Source organism: Megalobrama amblycephala, linkage group LG1 (assembly GCF_018812025.1).
Source record: "Megalobrama amblycephala isolate DHTTF-2021 linkage group LG1, ASM1881202v1, whole genome shotgun sequence".
Lineage (NCBI taxonomy): Eukaryota > Metazoa > Chordata > Actinopteri > Cypriniformes > Xenocyprididae > Megalobrama > Megalobrama amblycephala.
Window position 1 is genome coordinate 11367439 of NC_063044.1, and position 6124 is coordinate 11373562.

Sequence of the window (6124 nt, forward strand, 5' to 3'; positions counted from 1 at the left end):
AAAACATTGTGCTTTTCTGCCGTCTGTGTTGCCTTCATATTCTGGGCTCATCTGGTTTTCTGTCCGTAGTTGTTTACGGCCCCCTCCAGAATTATGAATGCCCCCCCAGTTCGTGTGTCCTGGCGCCGGCCCTGCTACAGTGTATAATATAGCGACATTATTTCCGGGTCCAATACATTGCTGGTGTTCGTGCACATCAGCAAGTCAGTGCCTTTTTTTTCTGCCCTTTTTAATTAGTCTATTTATATATTCATTTAAAAAAAATTATTTTATTATTGTTAATATAATTTGCCGTTTAAATAATAAAGAAGACCGACTGCTTTATTTCCATGTTCATTTACAAGCTGCATGCGTTCTTAAGTCATTATATTTCCACGGAGGTCGGGGGAGGGGGGTTGCGATTAACCGCCAAACCACGGTGATATGTTGCGTCTTCACCGCGGTAAGAAAAATCCCATACCGTCACAGCCCTACGTAGGTGTCCCGTATACAAGACGGTGACAGCTAAGGGGTTAATAAATAAATCACATGAAATGCGATTTTTACAAATCTGTTTCCCATTCAAAAATCTAATTTGTTTAAATGGTTATAGATATAGGGATTATGTACAAAATATTTCAATTAGGACTTATTTATTGCTTGATTTACTGTTCAATTACTGCTATTTATGTTCAGGTATGTTAAATGTTAGTACAGCACTTTTGAGCATTAACAGAAAAAAATATTTTCCATTGTTCTCTATTCAGAAGATGATATTGGGTTTAATGTTGCAAAAAATAATTGTTTTGTTTTGTATTCTGTAAGATTATACTTCTGTATATTCTCTATTTCTGTAGAGCTGGACATTTTAATAATGATCAAATGAGTTCAGCTGTGAGAATAAAACCAACCTGTTTGTTCCTCAATATCTTCATGTTTCACTCTGAATGTTTCTTCAATCTTTATTTCTTCTTTATTAAACTCAATCTTCATGTCTCCAGTCTCCTCTTTAATAATAATTATCTTTATATCTTCACTTTCCTCTTTAATAAACTCCATATTTAAGAAGAGAATAATTAACAAAGTTAACTGTTTCTATCGATTTTTACTTTCTTCAGCAGAATCATAAGATGCAGCAGCGCCGCAGTCTTATGACGTCATGTTGTGACTCCAAAATAAAAGTCCTGATCGGAATTTGGAAAGACACAACGCTTATCTACATTATTTATTGTAATTTTATTGTATTTTGTCATTTTTCAAGGGTAAAAAAGGATTCAGCTGTTTTTTTTTTTTTTTGTTTTTTTTTTTGTAAACAGAACCCCCTTGATCTAAATTATTTATTCTTGAAGTCCACCTGTGATTTTAAGTTAATATTTAAATGTTTTGTCAACATATCAACTTGGTTACCTATATGACATAATGCAAGTAAAAAAACATTTAATATTTTTAGTAGGTTAAGAGTTTAATAATTTTATTGTAAATGTTACTCATTCAATTATTAAATTGTGATTATAGAAAACAATTTATTAAAAGTGTAAAATGAAATTTCAACATAATAAAGTGTGTTCATACATTAAATATGATGATTGTATTTATAGGAAAAATGCACATTCCTATTTACATTTATGCTGAACAGTCCAGTGGCAGTCTTACGAGTGTGTTTTTCTGAAGAAGATGCAGTTCCTCCACTGAGATTCAGCAGGGCAACAATTGAGATGAGGAGAAAGGATCACGGCTTGTTCTTGTTGACGGCAGACGCGTTTGCAATGCCAACATCTGTGCATAATGTCATTGAGGTCATGTTTTACCAGGAAAAAAAGCAAAATCTCTTTTACAAAAGCATCCTGGCCCAGAGTGACGGCAACACATCTCACGTGGGTTTAACAGATAACATCCATACATACATATTTAAATACATACAAACTAATCAAAACATCTACAAACCGATGTTTCTGTCTCCAAATCATTTAACATCACTTTAAAAATGTCCAGTGAAACCAACTCCTTAAGTTTCAGTGTTGTACCTAGGATAGTTAAATCCACTAAAGGAGGGAGAGCGTTTTCACATTTGGCTCCTAAACTCTTGAATAACCTTCCTGATAATGTTCGGGGCTCAGACTCGCTCACCCAGTTTAAATCTAGATTAAAGACACATCTCTTTAGCCAAGCATTCACATAATGCATCTCATGTCAGATCAATTGCACGTATCTTTACTTAATGTTATGAACAGCAGCTACGCTAAATATTCTCTATTTGCTTTTCTGTTTTACCTCGGGACACCTGTCCCGAGGCGACTAGAGAGCACATCAGCTTCAGTTTGGATCCAGCCTCTTAAAGGTGCCCAAGAATGTTTTTTCACAAGATGTAATATAAGTCTAAGGTGTCCCCTGAATGTGTCTGTGAAGTTTCAGATCAAAATACCCCATAGATTTTTTTAAATTAATTTTTTTAACTGCCTATTTTGGGGCATCATTAACTATGCACTGATTTACACTCGACGCCGCCCCTTTAAATGCTCACGCTCCCTGCCAAACGAGCTCTCGACTATATTACAGCCAGGGCATTTACAAAGTTCACACAGCTAATATAACCCTCAAATGGATCTTTACAAGATGTTCGTCATGCATACTGAATGCATGCGTCGGATTATGTGAGTATTGTATTTATTTGGGTGTTTACATTTGATATTGAATGAGTTTGAGGCTGTGCTCTGTGGCTAACGGCTAAATGGAAAAAGTGTCATTACACTGTATTCAGCACAAACTAGGCTACCATAATATGTAAGGAACATGTATGTACATGTTTGTGTTTTTGAAGGAATAACGTTTATGCGTGGTTATTGAAAAAACAAAAAATTTAACAACTTAACTGAAATAAAGCCAAAAAATATATATTAAATCTTTGTTCACAAGACTTCTGGTTATTGGAGGTTGTAGACTAGAGTTTTTGCTTCAAAATGAGGTAAAAATTGACCTGAAATGACTTGCATAATAATGAGCTCTTTCAGTCAGGTAGACTGTGAAAAAACCTGTGAGACATTGATCATGTCTCAAGCTCATGGTGTATATCAAACATACAGAAAAAACAGCAATACTGTGAAATATTATTACAATTTAATTTATATTCTTTAAAATATCATGTATTTCTGTGATGCAAAGTGTCTGAACAATTATGTTACCTCTATGGCATTTCATATAGGCTTTTAGCTTAAAAGCATGCACATTTGGAGAAATATTGATGGATTCTCATATGTTTGTCAATTTTCTATACAGAGGAGTAATATTCAGGATTTATTGTCATCACTATGAAGTGCTGGATACTGTCAATTCATACTTGCAGCCGGAGGGCGCTCTGTGCACCTTTAGTCCACAAATGCCTGAGCACTAAAGAAGAATAGGCAATCCAAGAATTAACCGAACTAACAGAGGCCAGAGATCGCTAACTATGGCTATTCAAAACACTTTTCAAGACAATAAATACGCAACTGAGTTGATGAATGTATGTATTGACTGAATTTGCGTCTGAATAGCGCTCCCTCCGTGGGCGTGGCCGCATTAGTGGGTAATGAGCTGAATCAAGGACTTCTGACATGGCTCTCTTTTCATACAGATTACATAAACAGAGAATGTTTGTTTTCGATTTGACTTACACAATTTAAAACCTGACATTTCAACGTTTTTTAGACAGAAGTCTCATTTTTTTGTGATTAGTATTCACTAAGTTACAGTTCATTTTCTGAGAACTATCAGATTGGACTTCCTTCAGAGGGAGACGAGAGATCACGCATCATGTTAGTTTTCTTTATTTTACAAAAAGCACAACATTTTGTTTTTACTCTGAGTGTACACAAATAAAAGAAGATATTCCACAGATTAAAATGGTGTATAACTCATAATTGTATGTGCAACATTGACAGAGTATTTTGAGTCTCTTTCACACTGGTTAGAAAAAAAACGCGGTGATCACGCCGGCGTGACCGCCGACCCCAGAGTGTTAATAGTCACCTATGACCAGCTGGAGTTTCTGCTTGAGCTGCATTTCTCAGTTCCAGACATGGCCAGATTACTGGGTGTGAGTAAATCGACTGTCAAGAGAAGACTCAGGCAGTACAGTCTGTCTGTTAGACAGGCCTACAGTGTTATCTCTGACGAGGACCTCAAGAAATATCTTAATGTTTAATATAGTTTCTACTAGGTAAGTGTGTCCAACATGTTGAAGATCCCTTAAACTTAAAAACTTTGACCATAGCTTGTTCATTTTAAATCCTTTTTTTTTCCAGATTCAAAGAAGGCCTGGAGTGTTTGCAGCTTCTGGAACATGTTGAAAAGCATCCCAATCTCTTTAGAGGAGTGCTAATGTTCCAGGAGAAGCCACTTATGGCAAGAGATTTAGCTGAGCTTTTTATTCCACAACTGTCTCCAGTTGGCACCAACAGACGAGCACTGGAAAACATAATAGTCTGTTTCTGGAGGGACTGGCTCCTAGATGTGGAAGGTAACATTATACAATAGGTTATATTATACACATTCTACAGTCGGTAACATTATGCAATCGTTATGGTGCTCTTTCTTTCCCCATCCAATGTTTTTAAAAAGATGCCAGCCACCACCAGTGTTTTTGATGATTTTCATCACCCCCACAATATTTTGTTGTATGAATATCTGCACTAACATTATTTCAGTATAAACACCAGAGCTTCTGCTTTTAAACAAAAAAACTTTTACTCTAGCTTCATCCAATTCCATGGTTATAGGTGTGGTTGTAATCGCATACTTCAAAAAAGAAAAAGAAATGACCACCATATGATTTGTTTTCTCTTTATTCTCTGTCTTTTTTTTATTTGATGTTTGTGAAATTGTGATTATACTTTGTATTAGTTCATATTATAAGTCCCACTGTAATGGTCCTTTTGGTTTCTCCCATTTCAACTGAGTAACTAATTACATCTACACCTGTGACTCACTGCAGCTGCCATTAGAAGCTCTGAATTGCTATAGAAACAGAGTGAGTACTTAGGACTGCACAAAAGAACAAAAAATGCAATTTGTTAATCAGCAAAAATAGACTCGGCGCCGAAACGATCGCAGCACTGCCGCTTACGCGCTGCTCCTGCTGCATGTGTGAATGCATCCGTTGGTTAACATGGGCGCCGCTTACGCTTGCAGTGTGAAACAGGTGTAAGGCTACACGCACCACTGTCTGCTCCTCAGGCTAGGACAAAATCAAATTAAACTACTAAATAAAAATTAAACAAACAAATAAATTACCAACATAAAACATTAAACCACATACAAAACCAACTATATACAACAACAAAACCCTAAATAAAACAAACGCAGGAGCTGCCGCCTTCACTGACTTCCTCCAGAGTGACTGTCTAAATAATGAACACACAAATATACATTAACTACAAATAAACGTTAAGAGCTTAAACACAAACGGCTATGAAAGATAACGTAGAGGATGAAGTGTGCTCTCATACCTGGTTTACCCAGACAGCATGTCTGCCCGACAGTGTGGAGCTGTGCCACTCAAACAGGTCACAATCTGACACAGGAGTCACAAATATCTGTTCATTTACATATTTCTATACAGTCATTTTATTTTCCACACACATACTGATACCTAGAATATTGTTAACCTACAGATGCCAAAGGGGAACTAGCGCTAAACACTGCTACCCACCATGGTGCCACAGGCCGTCTACAGGGTTGGGAAGAAGACTATCCGGCACTCCATTGAAGAGTCCCGGACAGCGTTCATACACCAAATGCCTGTAAGTACAACGGACCAGTTTCTCAGCACCACTCTGAGAAAGAATATTCTTACTTCTAACTATACTGTACAGGTGAAAGAAGCCAATCCAAGTGACATGTTTCATGTGAAAGCTAAAGGGTGAATCCTGATTTAAAAAAAAAAAACAACAACTCCAAAGTTCCTCGCAGTTGTATTTCAGTTTTGAGTGATGCCATCTAAGGTAGCTAGAAAGTGAAGTTAAAGATGTTAAGTTTTATTACTCTGAGTGGTTCTCAACCCACATTTTCTTGTACACATTCATGACCCACTCAAAATGAACACACCAGTTAAGAACCACAGTTCATTTGGCTTCCTTGTACAGTTAGTATCAGCATTATAACACAAACT